We start from the raw sequence: 24,530 nt of genomic DNA on the forward strand, positions 1-24,530 counted from the left end.
TTTGTGTCTGCTTGCTTCTCTGGGCTTCTTGGCTCTGGCCTTGGATGATTGTACTTGAGGTGTTATTGAGGAGGATCAGAGTGAGAGTAAAGGCTCAGAGAACTGGGGAAGGAAAAATGCTAAACGGTGGATTCAGGAGTGAATGCTCAGGCTCCATTATAGGCTTGTGAATGTGCTTGTGTCCTCAGCATCCTAGAAAGTCACAAGGGAGCTAAAAGGATGTCAAATACACACTCAAGCCTTCAGCCCTTCATAGTTTCACTTTCTTCAAGACACTGTCTCCTAAATCTATGTTTCTTCTGTAAGCCCCACCCTTCTTTACCATTGTGGGAGTTTGGCTCTCAGAATCTTCTTATAGGCAGTGGCACTATTAGGAGGTGTGGCCTTGTTGGAGGAAGTGTGTCACTGTGGTTTCTGATGCTCGGAATACTGCCCAGTGAGTCAGTTGACTTCCTGCTACCTTCTGGTCAAGATGTAACTAGCACAGCATCTACGTGCATGCTGTCATACTCCCCACCACGATGATAATGGACTGAACCTCTGAAACTGTAAGCGAGCCCTCTCAGTTAGATATTTTCCTTCTAAGTGTTGTCATGGTCGCTTCACAGCAAAAGAAGCCCAACTAAGGCAATGATCTTCTGTAGTGTGCCCAGGATGTTTGTTCCTTCTCTACCATCTTCTGTAGTGTGCCCAGAGCGTTTGTTCCTTCTCTACCATCTTCTGTAGTGTGCCCAGAGCGTTTGTTCCTTCTCTACCATCTTCTGTAGTGTGCCCAGAGCATTTGTTCCTTCTCTACCATCTTCTGTAGGATTCCCAGATGCTTGTTCCTTTTCTTTCCATCATTTGTAGTGTACCTCAGAGCAGTTGTTTTCTAATCATCACACATCACTCACAAATTATTATTCCTTGAGCTCTAACATTGTTTGTCACACAGTACTGTTTATACTCAATGTCTGTAAATGGATGAAAAGGTTAATAAACCATAGACAATATGTATTCTGGTTCTGTGTGAAGATGCTCTCAATTGTGGCAAACAAGTCAGGGTGTAGATTTTTTTTTTTGTTATAAAGCTGTTGGCCAATAGCTAGAGCTTCTTATTGGCTAGCTCTGTCTTAAATATTAACCCATTTCTGTCAATCTATGTGTTTCCACATGGTCTTACTGGAGAGAGAGAGAGAGAGAGAGAGAGAGAGAGAGAGAGAGAGAGTCCAGACCTCTTATTCATCTCACAGCCTACATCTTGACACTTCTTACTACCTCTTTCAGAATCATCCTTGTCTCCTAGTCTCACCTATCTTACTTTCCTATTGGCTAACAGGGCTTTATTTGTTAACCGATAAGAGAAACATATTTACAGAATGACATCTCCCATCATCTTTTTTTCTGTCTAAAATAAAAAGACAGGTTTTAACTTTAGCATAGTAAAATACATAACAAAATAGTTATCAAATAAGAACTATAGTTAACAATACCTAATTAACAGCATTATAAGGAATTAAAGAAAATATTGTATCATCTATCCTATCTTTGTGAGTCTAAAGTCTAATATGTAACTTACCTTTAATTCTAAGGAAAACTATAACCATAACTATCTGTCTTCATCTCCATCAAAGACCACAGAAGGATAATATATAAACTCTAGAAATGACAGAGACATCTCACACCTGATTAGTCACCCAAAGTTCTTCTGTAATGTTCCATCTTCTGCCTATAGGCCATATTGTGTCTGGCAGACTCCTCAGCAAAGCAGGAAGCTTTAATTTAAACTATTCACCATATTGGCAGTTTGTCAGTCAATTTTCTCTGTGTCCTGCAGAATGTCTGGCAGACTCTTCCATGAAGCAGGAACCCTACAGCAATGTCCATCTTGTATCAGCAGTCACTTTCCTGTAGGTCATGCATGTCCAGTTTAAACAGCATGAAGTCAAACAGTCCAGATAAGAGCAGTTTCTTGCCCAAATGGTTATTCTTGCCATATTGGGAGTAAACTCCATAATGAGTTTCTTCGATGTCTATCTTTTCTTTTTCTTTTTCTTTTTTTTTTATGCAGTTGATATTGCCAGGAGCAGTTGTGCCTCATTGTTAAGAAAAACCCTAAACTATTTTAAATGCCATATTCTGTAGGTCTTTGAAAGGGTTGAAGAATGCCTACCCATTTGAAATATATCTGTATCTATTAAAAACCTAACAAACCTAAGTTTTGACTATTATAGGTAACTGTTTATAATTTGTACTTAATTATACATTACATTTTAAATGAGCTATACAAATACAATACCTAAATAAGAGTGGAAACATACATATCACAAAATTGACTTTAATTTGTTATCAATAACTGAAAATCCATTCTAAAACAAAGTATTCATTTCTATACTATAATCCCCTTTTTACCTTTTAAAAGAGATTGGTTGTGATCACTAACCATTTATAACCAACCCCATTTAGATGAAAACAAACATTTATAGACAATATTTGGGAATATGGGCATTACTTTCTCCAAAATGTTTCCTGCTGATTGGGGATGCTGTTTATACCATGGGGATCCTAAGAAGACGAAGAAAGCCTGGCTGTAGTGGTCTGCAAGACTGCTTTGTCCCAGCTGTTTTCAATGGCGCCATTTTGTTATGAGCAGTTTCCCACCAGCCTGGTCCCAGAACTGCATCAGCCCCGAAATAACACAGAGAGACTCTAACAGTTATAAAGCTGTTGGCCAATGGCTAGAGCTTCTTATTGGCTAGCTCTGTCTTAGCTATAACCCATTTCTATCAATCTAAGTGTTTCCATGTGGTCTTACCAGAGAGAGAGAGAGAGAGAGAGAGAGAGAGAGAGAGAGAGAGAGAGAGAGAATGTGTCTAGACCTCTTATTTATATCACAGCCTACATCTTGACCCCAAGGATGTAGATTTATATGGAATGGTTTTGGTGCTACCTACAAAACCATTCAACTATGGGAAAGGGTAACCATGTGATGTAGTCTGGGAAGGTCATCCATGTCTCAGAACCATAGCTTCCCTTAGCTGTAGCTGTAGCATCTGCGATCATTATGATAGATAAGTCGGAAGAAGTGACACTTTAAAAACTTTGTAAGTATGAAAATATTTGGTTCATGAGATCTAAGACCCATAGCCTTAACAGAGGGATATCTGGAAACTTTTGGGGGTGTTCTTTAGAGGTTAGTTGATGGAATTAATCTTTTTAATTGAGAAACTTACAGTGGTGAGTCTACCCATCAGGAAGAGAAGAGTGGCTGCTAGGCTCAGACTGGAAGCCTCTTTCCCTGGGAGGCAGCAGGAATTTGATCTCTGTTTATCACACCATAGTGTGTGTGTGTGTGTGTGTGTGTGTGTGTGTGTGTGTGTGTGTAGAATGGACATACAGTCTGATGGTCCAAGTTCATGTGACATCTCTTACCCATGCTGGCTTATGACCTAATATTTCTGGCAGTGCAAACTTTTGATTCTTAGGATATGCATAACGTGGGCACATTGGCTTGTTGTAAGGATAAAGTTAGTGCTGGGTGAAGGTAAAAATAGGTCAGCTAATGATTTCTAATAATTGTGCAGGGGTAATTTCTGTCATGGTGGGGACTGTATTTTGTTGCTTCTCTGTTGTTTTTTTCTGATGATGAAATCAGCCCTCAGACCCCTCTTGGCTTATTTGAAAATAGAAAAATAATATGGCCAAAGTAAACAAGAGTGGGAAATTGCATTTGTATAATTCGAAAATGGTTTATTTTTTAAAAATTCAAGTCATTTGTTTTTATTCAAGCCATTTCCTCTTGATTTGAGTGGATTATTGCTTTGTCCTTAATTGCATTTTGCTTAGAGTTCCCCATTCACTTTAAGACCAGATACTATTCTTTTGTTGATATAACCACTGACCTTATTAAAAGTTGGTCCAGATAAATCATGATTTTTAAGATAAGAGAGATGTTAACACAAACATGGAAAGCTGGTCACCATATGGAGGCTGGGATAAATAAATGCTCCATAGTGAGTTAATGGAAGCCCAGTTCTGATTTGCCTTATCAAACTCATTTATAGCCTCCCTGGGAAATGGTGAGGGATTGTGAGTTTCTGTACAGATTTTCATAGAATGTTGCATTTTAAACAAAAATTCCAATGTATTTTGAATCAGGCAAGCTTTTATTGGGTGAGAAATTATATGATACATCCAAAATACTTTGTAGACTATGGTGGGTGTCATTTACTTCAGCTACCATCAACTAGAAGTACAGAACCTAAGGTCAAGAATGATAAATGTGGGCTGACACTTTATATATGACCCTGTATTTTATTTATAGCTGAGCCATCTCTGAAAATTGAAGTTCTCCATGAGTACTTACTGGCCAATGAAGGGAACCCTCAAAACTTAAGTGCCATCTCATGTGTGGGTTACCTCTGACTTTCCATTCCTTTACTATATGCATGATGGAGAACGCCTTGCACGCGGAAATCAGAAGGGACCTGTAATCTGAGACACTCAGATTAGTGACTTTATTATTATTGTGTATTGGTAAGCACAGCCAGTGACTTTATTATTATTATTGTGTATTGATAACCACAGTCAGTGACTTTCTTATTATTATGTATTGATAACCACAATGGGTGATTTTAATTATTATTGCGTATTGGTAACCACAGCCAGCTTATTTGATAACATGTTTTATGGAGTTTTGTTTCATGAGAAGCTGGAGGTTTAAAAGTAGATCAGGATATATTATGGCTTTCAGTTTAGTATTTTTATGGGACTCCTGAACATGTAAACGACTGAGTCTCTGATTCTTGGGCTTTTTCTTGGCTTCCTTTCCTTCTGTTGATTTGTTTTGTCCAATGTCTACATGATAACGCTTTTTGTTTTATCTTATTATATCTTATTTTGTTATGTTTTGTTGTTATCTCTTAGAAGCCTGTTATTTCTGAGAGACAGAAAAGGAGTGGGTCCAGAGGGGAGGGGATGAGGGGGCACTCGGAGGAGCAGAGGGAGGGGAAAGCATAATAATGATATATTGTATGAGAAAAGAATCTATTTTCAATAAAAGGGAAAAATGAAACAAAGAACAGATTAGCAGTTTAACGAAACTCCAGTTTCACACTTAAGGCATGGTGGTTTGGTGGTGAGAACGAGAGTGTGACTCAAGCAGAAAGGCATTTTAGAAGGTTTTATTAGTGCCTAATAATTGTACAGATGATGGGTTTGTTATGACATGTTCATCCTGTGTAACATGCTTTGATCAGCTTTACTCCCATTACCCTTACTCGCCCCCTTTCCCTTCCTGTGACCTCCTTCTTTTTCAGGACTACCCAAAAGGCTTTGATTTCTGTTATGTTGACCTGTTTTTAAGTTGTAACAGGTAAAATTCTTTTTGACACTATCTGGAGAGGAGTGAGAGTTCTTGGAAATATAATTGTTTATCTGCCCTTGTTTTAATCAATGTGCCTGCAGTAGGCCCTCTGTCTTCATGGCTTCACACTCGTGCATTCAGCCAACCACTGATCGAAAATATTCAGAGAAAAATTTCGTCTACACTGGCCTCATGTAAACTTTTCCTTTCCGTGTTTCTCTAAATGGTATAGTAACTGATTTAAATAGCATTTGCATTGTGCTCAGTGTGATAAGAAATGACTTAAAGAGTCTGGCAAACCCCACCCCATTAGTATAGGGAACCGCAGCCTGCACCAATTTTGACATCTTTAAATGTGTAAGCAAAGACTGTATCTTGACCCCGAAAAGGCCGCCAGTTGCTCAAGATATAATAAGATGAACTGCCAGTGGAGTGCAGGAAAACAAAAAAAAACTTAGGCAGAGCAAAGGAAACAAGAGAGGCAGCTGACAGAGTGGAGGCACACTTTGTTTTATTTATTTAAAACATTTAGTTTTCATTACCAACCCCAGTTCCCCTCCCTCCCCTTCTCCTCCCCCTTTACGATCCCCCATCAACAAAGTCTGGCATACCAAGTTGAGGCAGGACCAAGCCCCAACCCTCTGTATCAAGGCTGAGCAAGGTATCCCACCATAGGGATAGGGAGTAGGCTCCAAAAAGCCAGTTCATGTACCTGGGATAAGCCAGTGCCAGTGCCAGGGCCTCCCGCAACAGATCAAGCCACATAACTGTTACTCACATTCAGAGGGTCTAGTTCAGTTCCATGCAGGCTCCCCAGCTGTCAGTCCATAGTCCATTAGCTCCCATTAGCTCAGGTCAGCTGTCTCTGTGGTTTTTCCCATCATGGTCTTGACACCCTGTGTTCTTATGATCCCTCCTCCCTCTCTTTAACTAAACTCTAGGAGCTCAGCCCAGTGCTTGGCTGTGGATCACTGCATCTGCTTCCATTAGTTACTGGATGTAGGTTCTATGATGGTTATTAGGTAGTCACTAATCTGATAAAAGGGGAAGGCCCATTCAGATATCCTCTCCACTACTGCTATAAGTCTTAGCTGGGATCATCCTTGTAGATTCCTGAGAAGTTTTCTAGCACCAGGTTTCTACCTAGCCCCATAATGGCTCTCTCTACCAAGATATCTCTTTCATTGGTCTCTCTCAACTTGGTCTTGTTGATCTTGCATATTCCCATCCCTCATCCCCTCCCTTCTACCTACTCTTAGTTTACTTAGGAGATCTCAACTGTTTTCACTTCCTAGGGCCCTCTATGTGTGTGCCTCTTAGGGTCCCCCTTTATACCTAGCTTCTCTGGGGTTGTGGATTGTAGCCTGATTATCCTCTGCTTTTACATCTACTATCCACTTATGAGTAAAAAAATAACATGTTGGTCCTTTTGGGTCTGGGTTACCCCACTCAGGATTTTTTTCTAGTTCCATCCATTTGTAAATTTCAAGATGTCATTGTTTTTTTTTTTTTTTTTTTTTTTTTTACTTCTGAGTAATACTCCATTGTATAAGTGCTACATTTTCTTTATCCATTCTTTGGTTGAAGGGCATCTAAGTTGTTTCCACGTTCTGGCTATTACAAACAATATTGCTAGGAATGCTAGTGTCCTTGTGATGTGATTGAGAATCCTTTGGGTATATGCCCAAGAGTGGCATTGCTTGGTCTTGAGGTAGAATGATTCCCAATTTTCTGAGAAGCCACAATACTGATTTCCAAAGTGGCTGTATAAGTGTTCCCCTTACTCAACATCCTCTCCAGCATAGGCTGTTGTCAGTGTTTTTGATCTTAGCCATTCTGATAGGTGTAAGATTACCTATCAGAGTCACTTTGATTTGCAGTTCCCTGATGACTAAGGATTTGAACAATTCCTTAAAAGTCTTTGGCCATTTGAGTGTCTTCTGTTGAGAATTCTCTGTTTATATCTGTACCCTATTTTTTAATTGGATTATTTGGTATTCTGACGTCTAGTTTCTTGAGTTCTTCATATAATTTTGGAAATAAGCCCTCTGTCAGATGTGGAATTGGTGAAGATCTTTTCCCATTCTTTCGGCTGTAGTTTTGTCTTGTTGACTTTGTAGAAGCTTCTCAGTTTCAGGAGGTCCCATTTATTGATTGTTGCTCTCAGAGTCTGTGCTACTGGTGTTATATTGAGAAATTGTTCTTTTGTGCTCATGCATTCAAGGCTACTTCAGACTTTCTCTTCTATGAGGTTCAGTGTAACTGGATTTATGTTGACATCCTTGATCCATTTGGACTTGAGTTGTGGATCTATTTGCATTCTTCTACATGTCAGCATCCAGTTATGCTAGCACCATTTATTAAAAATGCTTTCTTTTTTCCATTGTACAATTTTGGCTTCTTTGTTAAAAATCAGGTGTGTGTGTAGTATAGATTAGTACCAGAGTCTTCAATTCTCTTCCATTGATTCAAGTGTCTTTTATTATTATTATTATTATTATTATTATTATTATTATTATTATTATTACTTTAGCTCTACAGTAGAGTGTGAAGTCAAGGATGGTGATGACTCCAGAAGTTCATTTATTGTACAGGATTGCTTTGACTATCTTGAGATTTTTGTTTTCCTGTATGAAGTTGAATATTGTTCTTTTGAGGTCTGTGAAGAATTGTGTTGGATTTTGATGGGGATTGCATTGAATCTGTAGATTGCTTTTTGGTAAGATGGCCCCTTTTACTATGTTAATCCTACCTATCCAATAGCAAGGGAGATCTTTTCATTTTCTGATATTTTCTTTGACTTCTTTCTTCAGAGACGTAAAGTTCTTGTCATACAGGTCTTTCACTTGTTTGGTTAGAGTTACCCCAACTTATTTTATGTTATTTGTTGCTATTGTAAAGGGTGATGCTTCTCTGATTTTTCTAAGTTTATTTATAATTTGTATATAGGAATGCTACTGATTTTTTTGAGTTAATATAGTATCCTGCCACATTACTGAAGGTGTTTATCAGCTGTAGGAGTTCCCTGGTAGATTTTTTTTTTGGGCTCATTTAATGTATACTATCATATCCTCTGTAAATAGCAAAAGTTTGACTTCTTCCCTTTCAATTTGTATCCCCTTGATCTCCTTTTGTTGTCTTATTGCTCTAACTAGAACTTTGAGTATTATATTGAATAAATATGGAGAGAATGGACAGACTTATTTTGTTCCTGATTTTAGTGGAATCATTTTGAGTTTCTATTTAGTTTGATGTTGGCTGTTGGCTTGGTGTATATCGCCTTTATTATATTTAGCTATGTTGATTGTATCCCTGATCTCTCCCAGACCTTTATCATGAAATGGTGTACAAATTTGTCAAAGACTTTTTCAGAATCTAATGAGAGGATCATGTGTTTTTTTTTCTATCAGTTTATTTATATGATGGATTAATTACATTGACAGATTTTTGTATGTTGCATCATTACTGTATCTCTGGGATGGAGCATACTTGATCATAGTAGATGATTTTTTGATGTGTTCTTAGATTTGGTTTGCCAGTATTTTATTGAATATTTTTGGATCAGTGTTCACGAAGGAGATGGAGATGTGTCTGTCATTCTCTTTGTTTGTTGCATCTTTGTGTGGTTTTGGTATCAGGGCGACTAGCCTTATAAAAAGAGTTTGGCAGTGTTTCTTATGTTCTATTGAGTGGAAAAACTTGAGGAGTATTGGAGATAGCTTTTTGAAATTCTGGTAGAATTTTGCACTGAAACCATCTGGCCCTGGGCTTTTTCCCCCCTTTTGGTGAGACTTTTGATGATTGCTTCTATTTCCTTAGGGGTTATAGATTTATTTAAATTGTTTATCTGGTCTTGATTTAATTGTTTATTTCTTTTAACTTTTCCAATTTTGTGGAGTACAGGTTTTCAAAGTATGACCTAATCATTCTCTGAATTTCCTCAGTGTCTGTTGTTATGTCTCCCTTTTCATTTCTGATTTTGTTAATTTGGATATTCTCTTTCTGCTTTTTGGTTAGTTTGTCTATTTTGTTGATTTTCTTGAAGAACCAACTCTTTGTTTTATTCATTCTTTGTATTGTTCTCTTTGTTTCTATTTTATTGACTTCAGCCTTCAATTTGATTATTTCTTATCATCTACTCCTCCTGGGTGAGTTTGTTTCTTTTTGTTCTAGTGCTTTCAGATGTGCTGTTAAGTCACTAGTGTGAGATTTCTCAAAATTCTTTATGTGTGTACTTAGTGCTATGAACTTTCCTCTTAGTACTGCTTTCACAGTGTCCCATAAGTTTGGGTGTGTTGTATATTCATTCTCATCGAATTTTAGGAAGTCTTTAATTTTTCTTTCTTATTTCTTTCTTGATCCAGTATTGAGTCAGTTGAGCATTGTTCAGTTTCCATGAGTTTGTGGGCTCTCTGCAATTAGTGTTGTTGAATTCTAACTTTAAGCCATGGTGATCCAATAAAACACAGGGGGTTATTTCATTTTTATTGCTTTTGTATCTGTTGAGATTTGCTTTGTTATCAAGTATGTGGTCAATTTTAGAGAAGGTTCCATGAGGTGCTGAGAAGAAGGTATATTCTTTTGAGTTTTGGTGGAATGTTCTATAGATGTCTGTTAAGTTCATTTGAGTCATGACATCAGTTAGATCCTTTATTTCTCTGTTAAGTTTCTGTCTTGCAGACATGTCCATTGGTGAGAATGGGGTGTTGAAGTCTCCCACTATTAGTGCATGGGGCTTGATGTACATTTTAAGCTTTAGTAATATTTCTTTTACACATGTGGGTGCCTTTATATTTGGGGCATAAATGTTCAGAATTGAGACTTTATCTTGATGAATTTTTCCTATGATGAATATGAAATCCTCTCTTTTGATTAATTTTAGTTTGAAGTCTATTTTGTTAGATATCAGGATGGCTACACCAGCTTGTTTCTTAGGGCCATTTGATTGGCAAATCTTACCCTTTACTCTGAGGTAATGTCTGTTTTTGAAGTTGAGGTATGTCTCTTGTATTCAACAGAAGGATGGGTCTTATTTTCTTATTCATTCTGTTCACTTGTGTCTTTTTATAGGCAAGTTGAGTCCACTGATATTTAAAGATATTAATGACCAGTGGTAGTTAATTCCTATTAGATTTGATTTTATTTTTGGTGGTGTTAGTGTTTGTGTATTTCACGGCTTTGGGGTTTGTTGGTGTGAGAATATCTGTTGCCTGTGTTTTTGTGGGTGTGGTTAGCTTCCTTGGGTTGGACTTTTCTTTCTAGTACTTTCTGTAGGGCTGGATATGTGGATGGTATTGTTTAAATCTGGTTTTGTCATGGAATATCTTGCTTTCTCTATATATGGTGACTGAAAGCTTTCCTGGTTATGGTTGTCTGGGCAGGAATCCATGGCCTTTTAGTGTCTGAAAAGCATCTGTCCAGGACCTCTGGTTTTCAGAGTTTCCATTGAGAATTTGAGTGTACTTCTGATATGTTACTTGGCCCTTTTCTTTTGCTGCTTATTATTCTTTCCTTATTCCATATGTTTAGTGTTTTGATTATTATATGATGAGGGGACACTTTTTTTTTTTTTGGTCCAGTCTATTTGGTGTTCTGTAACTTTTTGTACCTTTATACACATGCCCATTTTTAGGTTGTGAAAGGTTTCTTCTATTATTTTGTTGAATATATTTTCTGTGCCTTTGAGGTGGAGTTCTTCTCCTTCTTTTATCCCTGCTATTCTTAGCTTTGGTCTTTTTATGTTGTCCCAAATTTCCTGGATGTTTTGTATTAAGAATTTGTTGGATTTAACATTTTATTTGACCAATGGATCTATTTCCTCTATCGGATCTTCAACATCTGAGATTCTCTTCCATCTCTTGCATTCTGTTGGTTATGCTTGCATTTGTAGTTCCTGTTAGCTTACCCAGATTTTCCATTTCCAGAATTCCCTCAGTTTGTGTTTTCTTTATTGACTTCATTTCAGTTCTCAAATCTTGGATTTTTTTTTTTTTTTTGGCTTTGTTTAAGGGATTTATTGATTTCTTCCAATTTTTTCTTTTCCCCCATTTCTTTAAGGGAATTCTTCATTTCTTCTTTGAGGGCCTCCATCATCTTGATAAAGTTGTTTTAGGGTCTTCTTCTTCTTCCTCTTCCTCACCCTCCTCCATCTTCTGTGATGGGATGTTAAGGTCTTCCTGATGTAGTACCACTAGGTTCTAGTGTTGCTGTATTGTTTTTTAGGTTGTTGAATCTATTCTTTCATTGAAATCTACCCATTTCTTCTTCCCCTTGGTGAAGGTAGTGTCTTTGTCCCAATCCTGTCTGTCCTTTCTCTCACTTCAATCTGTGCAGTAGGTCTCTGTGTCCCAGGGAGCCACTGAGGTCACGGGGCACTGTAGATTTTTTATTCACTTTTAATTTTACCCACTTGGACTTCTTGACACCAGTCTGTCAGTCTGGACTCTGACTTGTACATGACTGGGGGAACTGTTCACCTGCTTTATGCAGTTCATTGCCATTAAATAAATGTCCCCAATGTGGCCTTGGCCCTTCCCATGTTCTATTCAGAACACCATGGTTGTCCTGAATTTTTTGCTGAGTCAGCTTTGACCTGATGTTTAAAAATGTTTGCATCATGGCTGAGTCTGCCATCCATTCATTGAAAGTTACACTTCAGCACACGGTAACAGGTTCTAGGAGCATGGTAGCAAACAAGACAAAATGTGCTTCTGCTTTTGTGGATCTGATAGTCTAATGAGGAAGGCTGCTGTTTAAGTAGCTTGTGAGGAAGCCAATGGCTTCCTGGCAAAGCAAAACAACTGAACTTCAGAGGATGCTCTGGGGTAGGAGAAAAAGTAACTCTGAGATGAGCGTCAGGGAGAAGACAAGCGGAGGGGAAGTGGAGGGGAGGGTGTTTCACATGTGAGGAAGTACGATGAGAGGCAGAACACAGCACTGAGTGAAAATGGGCCCTGAAAGCCCTAGGAGGACTGTGTGCCTGCTTCTACGGACTGGGAACCTGTAATGATGTGACATGACCAGAAAGTGGGGAGGTAGGGGTCTGTTCCTGCAGAGGCCCATCAGGAAGACTGCATAGAAGTCCCTCCCGGAGATGGCCTGGCTTGTGTGTGTGAGTGCAAGGGGGTGGGGGTGGGGTGGGGGGGGTTGGGGTGGGGGATGGGGGTGTGGGAGGGTGGGGGCTGGTGTGTGCGTGCGCGTGCGCGTGCGCACACACACACACACACAGGGAAAGGAGCTTGTGTGTTTGAGTGTGTACCTAGGAGAGGGAGCTTGTGTGCATGAGTGCAGAGGGGAGGGAGGGGTTTGTGTATGTGAGGAGCTTTGTGGTGGGCTGGATTAGACTTGGCAGTGGTTTGGACATGTGATTGGGGGAGCAACTGAATGATCACGGAGAGTGATGGTGACATTCCCCAGACAGGGGAGGAAGACCGGATTTGAGGAGACAGATTGAGTTTCATGAGCATTAAATAAGAATTTGAATAAGCAACTGAACTGAAATTGAGGTCTTGTGTGGCTTCTGGAACCCACATGGAAAACCGTTGTGTGAATTTGGGAAAGTTACTCTCGTTTTGTCCCTCAGGTTGCTTTTCTTCAGTCTTCCTTTTCCTCGAGTCAGGGTCTCAATAGCACAGCATCCCGGGCATGTTGTCACTCCTGCTCTGATTGATGAGTGCTGGGATCACAAGCATGCACCATGGTGCCTGGCCCTCGGTCTCTTTATCTGCAAAGTGGGTATCATTTAAAGTTCCTAGGAGATCCACATATGTAAAGAATGCTATTGGTGCCTATTTACAAAGCTCAAAAAAGTCTGAGTTGCGCTAATAAACTTGGGGCTCATTAATACATGCTAAGTGAAGCCACCGTGGGGCCAAGGTTGATTTGAGTGTGAATCTATCATGAAGGGCAGGGGAGAGCTTAGGTCCAGGTGGTTGAGATTCCAAGAATGACCTGGAGAGGAAGAGCAAGCCATGACACCTGGGACTGAGCGGGGCAGAGAGGGAGAGGAAAGCAAAGAGAAGGGCATGTTGGCAGTAAGCCACTGAATGCTGAGGCTGAAAAGTACCCACTTGTCAGTTCATTGAAAGCTTTTCTAAGGTTTAGATGGTTCAGTAAGCATCGGGACTAATTTGAAACATACAAGGAATTGGAAAACGTTCTGGGGAGCATTATTTGAGTTCAGCCTTTTAGGCAAGGTCATCTAAGTTAGGAGCATGTCCAGCTTATAAGGACCAGCCCCAGGAGGGTCTAAATTTCCTTCTTCTTGCAGAGGACAGACCCACACTCCCTTCTCTTAGGGTCCTGGCCAAGTTCTGGCAGTGGTGGAAGTAGCCTGTATTGGCTAAATCAGTGTAGGATTTAGTGCTCTTGACTTCAATGATGGCCAATGCAAGATGTCACCACTTGGGAAAAAAAAGATGGAGCTATCGTTCAGGCTGGACATGGAAAGTGTGATAGACCCCTGGCTCAGAGTATAGAGAGGGGACATTGAATCTGAGGTCAAACACTGTGTTTGGAAAGAAACCTGCCTGTCTAATAGGGTGGGGAGGAGAGGCCAGGTCAAAGTGACATGTTAGCAAAGGTGTGCTATTGGGATGGGGAAACTGGGGAGAGCAGCCAGGTCTGGGCTGAAAATAGCTGCTTTATGAGAACACTCTGCTTTTGGAAAAGCTTTCTTGTAATATCTCTGACCGTGAAGGTTGAGCCTCTCACTGTAACATGCTGTGACTTGCTAATGGTGATTAGATGTAGAGGTGAATTACCTTGCATCATCTGGCCGTGATTCCAGGCCACTAAGAGCTCTTAGGCATGCTGGAAGCACACACAGCTCTGGTTTGAGGCAGTTGAGCTCAGGTTCTCCTAATTCTATCCAATGAGCTGCCTCCCTAGTCCTTGGGGGCCATTTTAAATACAAAGAGTAACGAAGATCACCAAAAATTCAAATCATGGGCTGCCAACACGCCGCCAAAAGATTCTCATTTGCAATGCAAGAATCGAGGCAGGGCTAAGGGTGCTCTTGTTTTACTGGGAAGCTGCATGATAAGTGGCTCATGGTTTCATCAAATCTATACACGTGTATCTTTCAAATGGCCACGGCCTGCATTTAGGGGTTAGGAATAAGTTAAGTTAGTAGATAAAATCACAAATGGAGACTTCAGGAGTAGCTGCAGATCTGTGTATACTGTGTCTTAGGATCTCCCTTTTCTTTAAGTATGTGGCTTGTAGAGAAGGTTATTTTGAGTGAAACTGCGGTTTCGTGAGTGGAGGGGGATGTGTTAATTGGGGTAACCAGCCAGTGGTTTTCTCCTGTACCTTTTTAAATGAAGCGTACCTGTATGTGCTAATGGAAAGAACTTCTGAAAAAGTGGTTGGAGGGGCTGGGGTGAAAGTTGGAAAGGACTCTCCTTGACAGTATGAGGACCCAGACTTAATCCTCAGGGTGGCACATGCATGCCCTTCCCACAATGCTCCCTCCCACACATGTATGCATGTTCACACGAACAGACCTAAAGTATAGTGGTGTAGTGGTATTTTTCTTTTTTTTTTGAATGTCTAAAGCCCAGCAGACTACCATGCCAATTCCATAGTGTCTCCTGGATAGTTCATTCCTCAGTGACTCTTCAGAAATTCTTTCTTTAGACACAACACAGGTAAAAGAACTTCCCAGAACAATGGAAAGGGAGCCATGGACTAGACTATAACAGCCTCTTGCTATGACAGATTAAAGAGGGCACCCATTCTTTGTTACTACCTCCTGTAACGAGACGGTCTAATTGCCTATCCCTTGAGCTGGGCTAGTCTTTGTTGATTGACTAATAGAATGTAGAAGATTATGTTGTGAAGGATTCCAGGTATCCCATGGAGAGGTCTCTGTGGAGAAGAACCAAGGCTCTTGGACCGTAGCTGTCAGCCAGCAGTCATTTGCCAGGCTTCTGCATGTGCCCTACTGGGAGGTAGTCCTTCTGTCCTACTCAAGCTTCCTGCTGCTTCATGGGGAGGGAGGGGATGGAGTTTTCCCACAGAGATTCACCCCAACTGCTTACTCACAAGTACACTACATATGTTTTTTGTTCGTTCAAAGCTATTATAATTCTGAGTGAATACTTAATAAAATAGATTATGGGTTCAAATAGATTTTCACTAGATTCTTAGACTTTACTTTCTTTCCGATGCTGGTCAAAAGTGTTTGCTGAATGAAGAGAATGGCCACTTGGCTTCTGCTCTCCTCAGGAGAGTTATTGAAGAGAAGAAAATGTAGGCTCTACTTTTCCAGGACTACAGTTGTAAACTTTAGCCCCTGCCCTACTTTCAGAGCATCAAGAGGAAAAACCCCTCTGTTCCCAGGGTAGAGAGGAGCGTGTGCACTCAGTCTTGTCGTCTGCCCCAGGTTGCCTGACACTTCATTTTCCTTATTTCCAAGTCAGTTTTATTGCTTTTAACTTTCCCCCTGGAAATCTCCAGAGAAGGGAGGCATTAACCTCAGCTTTTGTGACAAGTGACTCGCTGATATTAGAGAGAGAGAGAGAGAGAGAGAGAGAGAGAGAGAGAGAGAGAGAGAAAGCATTCTTTTTGATATTTTAGAATGTATGAAGATTTTCATCTACTTAAATATTTTTCTGATTTTTATATTATGAGATGAAATCCATGATATTTTGGAACAATATTCCAGTGGATGACAGGGTTTCCATTTCTTGTGTGGGTATTTTGTAACAACTCACAGACATAGCAAAGTCCCTATTTATGAGCATTATGGCAGCTGTGGTTTAAATGTTAAATGTCTTTCACAGGCACATGTGATTCACACTTGCTCCCCAGCTGGTGGGACTGCTTGGGAAGGTGGTAGAACCTTTGGGAGGAGGCCTTTCTGGAGGAAGCCAGTCCCTGGGTGGGCTTTACAGCCCTGGCCCATTGAGTTCATTCTGTGCTTTTTGAGTATGGACACAATGTGACCATCCAGCCTCTGGCTCTGCCACCTGACTTTCTTACCTGCTGTCAGTCAACCTCATCACAACTGACTCTATGCCCCAGCCACTGTGAGCCAAAATAAATCTTATTCCTTACAATGCATTGGTTAGAAGTAGCTCATTACAGCCAAAGTAAGAGCAACTAAAACAAAACCTGTCTATCTCAGTGGCTAGTGCATGCTAAGTTTCTTTGAGTGATGAGGAGGAACATGAGACATCACAGGTTTAAGAGATTGGAGTTGCGGGACACTAAGCGAGCCAGCAAAAGACAGTGGCATTTTTACAGACCAATAATAAACCTGGCAACGGAAAAACCAAGAGAGTAACTCCTTATGCCATAGCTGTGGCAACAATGTACAGAAGTGTCAGCAGTTTTCATTCTTGCTAGTCAGCTTTGTACCACCAGCCAGCTTCCAAATAACCGCAGAGACTTAGTTTTCATTATAAATGCTCAGCCCACTCCTTAGGCTTGCTACTGACTGGCTCTTACATCAGATATATGTATGTATATATATATATACACACACACACACACATATATATATAAATAGATCATCTATAATCTACCATGTGGCAGTACCTTTTTATGATTTTTTAAATTTAAATTAGAAATAATCTTGTTTTACACATCAATCCCAGTTCCCTCTGCCTCCCCTCCTCCCTTGTTCCCTCCCCACCCCACTGGCCCCCTATCCCATCCCCTTTCTGATCCCCAGGGAGGGTGAGGCCTTCCATGGGGGGTCTTCAAAGTCTGTCATATCATTTGAAGCAGGACCCAGGCCCTTCCCCGTGTGTCTAGGCTGAGAGAGTATCCCTCTGTGGAATGGGCTCCCAAAGTCCATTTGTACACTAGGGGTCAATACTGATCCACTACCAGAGGCCCCAGAGACTGCACCCCTAACGGACACCCATGTTCAGGGGGTCTGGGTTGGTCCTGTGCTGGTTTCCCAGCTATCAGGCTGGGGTGCATGAGCTCCCCCTTGTTCAGGTCAGCTGATGCCGTGGGTTTCTCTAGCCTGGCCTTGACCCCTTTGCTCATCACTCCTTTCTCGCTGCAACTCCAGGAGTTCAGCTCAGTGTTTAGCTGTGGGAGTCTGCTTCCATGAGTTAAGGTGGCCTCTCCACTATTGCTTAGATTCTTAGTTCGGGTCATTCTTGTAGATCTCTGGAAATTTCCCTATTGACAGATTTCTCTCTAGATTTATAATGACTCTCTCTATCATGGTGCCTCATTTCTTGCTCTCCTGTATCTCCCCCACTCAGTCTTCCTGCTCCCTCATGCCCTCCTCTCCCCTCTTCTCCCCTTCTCCTAACTCCCTCTCCCACCCCCATGCTCCCAATTTGCTCAGGAGATCTTGTCCCTTTCCCCTTCTCTGGGAGACCATGCCTGTCCCTCTTAGGGTCCTCCTTGCTTCCTAGTTTCTTTGGTGGTTGGATTGTAGACTGGTGATCCTTTGCTCTATGTCTAAAGACCATATGTGAGTGAGTACCTACCATGTTTGTCTTTTTGTGACTGGGATACCTCACTCACGATGGTTTCTTCTAGTTTCATCCGCTTACCTGTGAATTTCAGGATGCCATTGTTTTTTCCCTTTCCCCACTGAGTAGTACTCCATTGTGTAAATGTACCACATTTTCTCCATGAATTCTTCAGTTGAGGGGCATTTAGGTTGCTTCCAGGTTCTGGCTATTACAAATAATGCTGCTATGAACATGGTTGAACAGATGTCCTTGTTTGTATGAATGTGCATCCTTTGGGTATATGCCTAAGAGTGGAATTGCTGGGTCTTGAGGAAGACTGATACCCATTTTCCTGAGGAACTGCCATACTGATTTCCAAAGTGGCTGTATGTGTTTGCACTCCCACCAGCAGTGGAGGAGTGTTCCCATTTCTCCACATCCTCTCCAGTACAAACTGTCACTGGTGTTTTTTTGGTTTTAGCCATTCTGACAGGAGCAAGATGGTATCTTAGAGTTGATTTGATTTGCATTTTCCTGATTACTAAGGATGTTGAGCACTTTTTTAAAGTGTCTTTCAGCCATTTCTATTGAGAATTCTCTATTCAGTTCTGTACTCCAGTTTTTAATTGTATTATTTGGTGTTTTGGTGACTGACTAGCTTCTTGAGTTCTTTGTACATTTTGGAAATCAGGCCTCTGTCAGATTTGGGATTGGTGATTATCTTTTCCCATTCTGTGGGCTGCCGTTTTGTCTTGTCGTCTGTGTCCTTTCCTTTACAAAAGCTTTTCAATTTCAGGTCTCATCTATTAACTGTTGAGCTCAGTGTCTGCGCCACTGGTGTTATGTTCAGGAAAGTGGTCTTCTTCATAAAAGGGTACCTCCCACTTCCTCTTTTAAGAGGTTCAGTGTGGCTGGATTTATGTTGAGGCCTTTGATCCATTTGGACTTAAGTTTTGTGCATGGTGATAGATATGGATCTATCTGCATCCTTTACACAGCAGCATCCAGTTATGCCAGCACCATTTGTTGAAGATGCTGTCTTTTTTCATTGTATAATTATAGCTTCTTTGTCAAAAATAAAGTGTTCACAAGTGTGTGGTTAATACCTGGATTTTCAATTTGATCCCATTAGTCTTCCTGTCTATCTTTGTGCCAACACCAATCTGTTTTCAGGACCATAGCTCTATAATAGAGCTTGAAGTCATCGATGGTGATGCCTCTGGAAGTTCCTTTATTGTTTAGGGTTGTTTTGGCTATCCTTGTTCTTTTATTTTTCCATATAAAGTGTAGTATTACTCTTTCAAGGTTGGTGAAGAATTGTGTTCATATTATGATGGGGATTGCATTGAATCTGTAGGTTGCTTTTGGCAAGATTACCATTTTTACTATGTTGATTGTACCTATCCAAGAGCAGGAGAGATCTTTCCATTTACTTGTATCTCTTTAATTTCTTTCTTTAAAGACTCAAAGTTCTTGCTATATAGGTCTTTCACTTGTTTAGTTAGCCTTACCCCAGGATATTTTATGTTGTTTGTGGCTATTGTAAAAGGTAATGTTTCTCTGATTTCTTTCTTAGCCTCTTTATCGTCTCTATATAGTAGGGCTACTTTTTTTTTTTTTTTTTTTTTTGAGTTAATCTTGTATCCTGCCACTCTGCTGAAGGTGTTTATCAGCTGAAGGAGTTCCCAATAGGCTTTTTCAGGTCACTTATGTAAACTATCCTATCGTCTGCAAATAGTGAAAGTTTGACTTCTTCCTTTCCATTTGTATCCCCTTGATCTCCTTTTGTTGTCTTATTGCTCTGGCTAGACCTTCAAGTACAATATTGAAGAGATATGGAGAGAGTGGACAGCCTTTTTTTAGAGGAATCAAGTTGAGTTTCTCTTCATTTAGTTTGATGTTGGCTGTTGGTTTGCTGTATATTGCTTTTATTATGTTTAGGTATGTTCCTGTTATCCCTGATCTCTTCAAGACCTTTATCATGATGGGGTGCTGGGCTTTATCAAAAACTTTTTTAGCATTTAACATGGCATGCTGGTCTCCTGTTCCATCTGTCTCTGGCTGGCAACTATGCCTTTCTCCTTCTCTGTGCTCCTTTTTGCCTGCAAGTTCCATCTAACCTCTACCTGCTAGCTGTTGGCCATTTAGCCCTTTATTAAACCAGTCTGAGTGGCAAATCTTCCCAGTGTACAATGGCATTATTCCACAGCACAGCCGGGTGGATTTATTGGAAGAAGTGCATGTCTTCTATGCCTTCAGGTGCAGTCTGCTTCTATGCCTTGCTTTTCTTCTTTGGCTATTTGGGTGGTGTCTTCTGATGAGAGTAGGACCTTGTGGGGATTTGCTTCCTGTGCTAGTATTCATGTTGTTTGCTCTACAGCTAGGGGTGTGGTTTATGGGCTAAGTTTTCTGTCTCTAGGTGCCAACTGGTACACCTGTCAACCTGCTTTCATGTGCTGTAACTTAGACTTTAGCCCTTTTAAGATATCACATTGCTTTTTCATCTTTTTTTGGACCTAGTGAATCAGTTTATAGTTCAGAACAGGTTTCAACCATACAGAACACTGTGGTTCTGACTCAAAGTCTCCTCTCTAGCTTGGGATATTCTGCAGACATGGTCTCAGGGTATAGTCCTTTGGCACTTGCCTTGGATCTCCAGACTGGAGTATGTGGGGAAGTTGCTTTAGAATAAGGCCACAGACTTAGCAAAGGTCTTGAAAAAAAAAATGGATCCTGGCCACTGCTCCAGCCCACACTGAGAAGAAAGGATTTTTTTTCCTGGCACCTAAATGGTTATGCACCAAGATTCCTATCTGGTTGGACTGCAGATCTTCTCAGTGATATGTCTGATATTGGTTGGACTTTGAAATTCCTCTCGTACAGTCCTCTACCCTGTCTTCTGTTACAGCATCTGTGACTTCTCTGTTTCACCATCTCTCTCTGTGCAGCTCTGTCTCTGTCTCCCTCCTTTAGATAATCTGGTACTGAAGTCTCTCTGCACGTGCTACCCCTGCTCTCAGAGGACACTCTGCCGGGCTGAGCCTCCCGGAACAGGCTCCACCCCCTCTGCTCTCTTTTCTAGTGTTTCCTTTTTGAGGCTGAAGCTGACTTTTCCCACCTTTTCTCACCTCACAGGACAGCTGCTCTTCAGCTATCTCTGATTTGTTTCCAAACATTCTAGAATTTGGTGGGTGTAATCTGCCATCTTCTGATCTTCTTTATTCATTTTTGTATTCCTGGTTTCTCTCTGAGTATGTTCATTATTTTTCTCAGTATCTTCATTATTTTTTTTTTTTATTTCTTCTCTTTGCTGTATACTTTTAATCCTATATTCATTATAGTTGTGAGGTTTTGTTTTTGTTCTTTTTCTTTTTTAATTTGTGTTCTGCTACTTTGCTGAAAGTTCTTAACAGACCTAAAGGTCCCTGGTAGAGTAAGTATTTATGAGAGTGTATGGAAATATAGAAATATGAGTAACTTGACTTTTCCTTTGCTATTCATATTCCAGTTCTTTCTTTTCTCTATTGTTTTGGCTAGTATATTAAGCTCTGCATTGAGTAAAAGTAAAGAGTGCTTTCACATCTGATTTTGGAAGAAATGCTCTCAGATTTTCCTAAATTAATATAAAATTGGACATTTGTCTATTATATAGCCTTTCTCATGCTTGGTCTATTCCCGTTTATTTAGGGCTTTTATCACAGGGACTCCAAGTTCTGTCAGAGTTTTACTGTATTTATTTAGATGATTATGTAGTTTTGACCCTGATTTTATTTACATACCGCATTATGAATTTTGACTTTCATTATCCATATAAGACGACCTTGTTTCCTATAATTTTGGCTCGAATCTTCTTTGTCAAGCTTTCACTTTCTCTTTGTTCAGAATACCCTTGGAAGAAACCAACTTGGCCATTGTGTCTGGCCCTTTCAATGTGTTTTGAATTCAGTTTGTAAGTTTTCCGTTGAGAATTTTTAGACCTATGTTTATCTAGAAATTGACCTATAGCTTCTATTGTTGTATTATCTGGTTCTACTGTCAGGGTAATGCTCATTTTGTAAATGAGTTCCTTCACTTTCTGCTCTATGGGACAGTGTGAGGGAAAAACTGTTGATATTAGCTCTTCAAAGAGCTGGTAGAACTCAGAAGGGAAAAGGCTTTTTATTATTAGTTTAACATCATTGCTCATTATTGATTTGTTTAGATTAATGTCTTCTTGAATCCATTTTGATTGACATTAATGTCCAGGAATGTAGCTATTTTTTCTTCCACCCCCTAGGTTTTTCAGTTTTCTGAAATACAAGTTTTCAAAAATATTCGGCAGTGATTTTTTGGACCTTATTGGTATTTGTTTTAACATCTTTTCTTTTTTTTTATTTGAATTTATTGATTTGGATCATCTTTCCCTTGGGTTAGTTTATCTAATTTTCATTTGAGTCTATGAAATTTTAAATGTGCTTGTCCCCTAGTTTCTTTAATAACGAATTAATTATTCAAAAGTGTACTTTAAATTTCCATGTTTTTCTGCACTTTTTTGTGTTGAATTCTGTTTCATTACAATATGATCTGATAAAATACAATAAACTATATAAATTATTTTTTTGCATTTTTAAGACTTGCTTTATGCCCTACAATATTATGTATTTAGAAAAAAACACTTCACATGTTGTTAAGAATAATATGTATTATGTAGTTATTGAGTGGAATACTGTGTACATGTGTGCTAAGTCCGTTTGGTGCATAGCATCATTTAAAGCTGACCTTTGCTTGCTGGTGCTTTTTGTATGGATAATGTCTCTGTTGCTGAGAATGAGGTATTAACTATTATTATTTTGGGGGTCTGCCTCTCCTTTCTATGTCTAATAGTCTTTTATGGAATTTAGTGTGTCAATATTTGGTACATATATGTGTTACATTATAATCCCTTGCTGGAGTATTTTCATTATCCATATGAGGTGACCTTGTTTCCTGTAATTTTGGCTTGAATTCTTTTTATTTCATTTTACATTTCAGCCACAGTTCTCCCTCCCACCTCTTCTCCCATCCCCTCCTCATCTCCCCTCTAGCCCACCCCCAGTCCACTCCTCCTCATGGGTAAGGGCTCCAATGAGGAGTCAAGAGAGCTTGGCACAATAGGTTGGAGCAGGGCCAGCCCCTCTCCCCTGTATTAAGACTGAGCATGGCATCCCGCCATAGGGAGTTGGCTCCAACAAGCCAGCTCACGCCTGGGATTATGTTGTGGTCACACTGCACCGAGCATGACATCCCGCCCTGTGCTTTCAGTTTCTCTTTGCTCAGAAGGCCCCCTTCCCATCCTTTCATTTCATTCTGTATTTGTTGCTGCTAGTGAGGTTTCTCACTGATAGATGGAAACAGTTGGGTCTTATCCATCCAGTCAGCCAACCTGTGTATTTTATTTAGAAAATAAATAAATATTTTATTTGGAAATAATAAGTAAATATTTACATTCAAAATTATTATTGAAACGTGTATAACAATCTTGTCATTTTGTTGTTTTTTTTGGTAATGTCTTATTACACCCTAACCCTCATTTGACAGTCTCTACTGCTCTGACACGATTCTTTTCTGTATACTCATGAATGTGTTTATCCTTTTACTTTTTGTATGAGCCCTTCGAGTATCTTCAGTAGAAATTAAATGTGTGCAATGCTTCATAGATTTGTATGTCATCCATTTCCAGGGGTCACTGGTAATATTCTCTTGATTGTTCCAACCTTAACATAGGTGCTACTGAAGGAGAACCCAAATCTGACAGAGGCCTGATTTCCAAAATGTACAAAGAACTCAAGAAGCTAGTCAGTCACCAAAACACCAAATAATACAATTAAAAACTGGAGTACAGAACTGAATAGAGAATTCTCAATAGAGGAATCTAAAATGGCTGAAAGACACTTAAGGAAGTGCTCAGCATCCTTAGCCATCAGGGAAATGCAAATCAAAACAACCCTGATATACCATCTTGCTCCTGTCAGAATGGCTAAACCAAAAAACACCAGTGACAGTTTATACTGGAGAGGATGTGGAGAAAGGGGTACACTCCTCTACTCATATGCTACTTTTGGGAATCAGCATAGTGGTTCCTCAGGAAAATGATAATCAGTCTACCTCAAGATCCAGTAATTCTACTCTTAGGTATATACCCAAAGGATGCACATTCATACAAACAAGGACATCTGTTCAACTGTGTGTTCATAGCATCATTATTTGTAATATCCAAAACCTGGAAGCAATCTAAATGCCCCTCAACTGAAGAATGGATGGAGAAAATGTGGTACATTACATTTACATAATGGAGTACTACTTAGTGGGGGGGGGATGGAATCTTGAAATTTGCAGGCAAATGGATAGAACTAGAAGAAACCACCCTGAGTGAGGTAACCCAGTCACAAAAAGACAAACATGGTAGGTACTCACTCATATATGGTTTTTAGACATAGAACAAAGGATTGCCAGCCTACAAACCACACCAGCAGAAAAGTTAGGAGACAAGGAGGACCCTAAAAGAGACACACATGGTCACCTGGAGAAGGGGAAAGGGACAAGATCTCCTGAGCAAATTGGGAGCATGGGGAGAGGGGAGATGGAGTTAGGGGGAAGATGAGGGGGAGGTGGGCATGAGGGAACAGGAAGATTGAGATAGGGAAAGAATATAGGAGAGCAAGAAAAGAGATATCATAATAGAGGGAGCCATTAAAGGTTTGAAGAGAAATCTGGCACTAGGGAAATGTCCAGAAACCTACAAG

The 24,530-nt window shown here is 40.1% G+C and overlaps 1 protein-coding gene and 1 non-coding gene across 2 annotated transcripts in view; one reads left to right on the top strand and one right to left on the bottom strand.

Annotated features, from left to right (window-relative positions):
* The window catches only part of Ints8 (integrator complex subunit 8), a 439,588-nt gene extending 426,410 nt beyond the window's left edge, over positions 1 to 13,178 (top strand). Inside the window, exon 28 of the mRNA XM_051198256.1 lies at positions 13,169 to 13,178. The gene's annotated coding sequence lies outside the window, so the exon portion shown is untranslated. The remainder of the gene's footprint in view (positions 1 to 13,168) is intronic.
* A 10,244-nt stretch (positions 13,179 to 23,422) lies between these two features.
* On the bottom strand, positions 23,423 to 23,529 carry LOC127233662 (U6 spliceosomal RNA). Its single transcript, XR_007835501.1, has one exon. It is a non-coding gene; the product is annotated as a U6 spliceosomal RNA (small nuclear RNA).
* Positions 23,530 to 24,530: the final 1,001 nt, after the last annotated feature.

This window comes from Phodopus roborovskii, unplaced genomic scaffold, assembly GCF_943737965.1.
Source record: "Phodopus roborovskii unplaced genomic scaffold, PHOROB, whole genome shotgun sequence".
Taxonomy (NCBI): domain Eukaryota; kingdom Metazoa; phylum Chordata; class Mammalia; order Rodentia; family Cricetidae; genus Phodopus; species Phodopus roborovskii.